Below are 867 nucleotides of genomic sequence, written 5' to 3'. Positions count from 1 at the left end.
CCCACTTGGTGTGTGCTGGGGCTGAGACTTTAAGCAATCCACGTGCAGAGGCCATTTGTGGAGTTGAACGCCAGTTTTGTGCCAGTTTGAGCGTTCAACTCCAGTTTTTGATCCTTTTCTGGCGATGGACGCCAGAATTGGGCAGAGGACTGGCGTTGAACGCCAGTTTACGTCGTCCATTCTTATGCAAAGTATGGACTATTATATATTGCTGGAAAGCCCTGGATGTCTGCTTTCCAACGCAATTGGAAGCACGCCATTTCGAGTTCTGTAGCTCCAGAAAATCCACTTTGAGTGCAGGGAGGTCAGAATCCAACAGCATCAGCAGTCCTTTTTCAGGCTGAATCAGATTTTTGCTCAGCTCCTTCAATTTCAGCCAGAAAAATACCTGAAATTACAGAAAAATACACAACTCATAGTAAAGTCCAGAAATATGAATTTTTCCTAAAAACTACTAGAAATAGACTAAAAACTAACTAAAACATACTCTAAACTATATGAAATTATCCCCAAAAAGCGTATAAAATATCCGCTCATCACAACACCAAACTTAAACTGTTGCATGTCCTCAAGTAACTAGACAAATACAATAGAAGAATAATAGGTTGAGAAGCAATAATATCTCAGAGTTTTTGATTGAAGCTCAGATTCTAATTAGATGAGCGGGACTAGTAGCTTTTTGCTTCTGAACAGTTTTGGCATCTCACTTTGTCCATTGAAGCTCAGAGTGATTGGCATCTATAGGAACTCAGAATTCAGATAGTGTTATTTGATTCTCTTAGTTCAGTGTGATGATTCTTGAACACAGCTTCTTTATGAGTCTTGGCCGTGGCCCTAAGCACTTTGTTTTCCAGTATTACCACCGGA

The sequence above is a fragment of the Arachis ipaensis genome, chromosome B05, assembly GCF_000816755.2.
Source record: "Arachis ipaensis cultivar K30076 chromosome B05, Araip1.1, whole genome shotgun sequence".
Classification (NCBI taxonomy): Eukaryota; Viridiplantae; Streptophyta; class Magnoliopsida; order Fabales; family Fabaceae; genus Arachis; species Arachis ipaensis.
The sequence above is the reverse complement of the archived record's forward strand: the minus strand, read 5'-3'. Positions refer to the sequence as shown.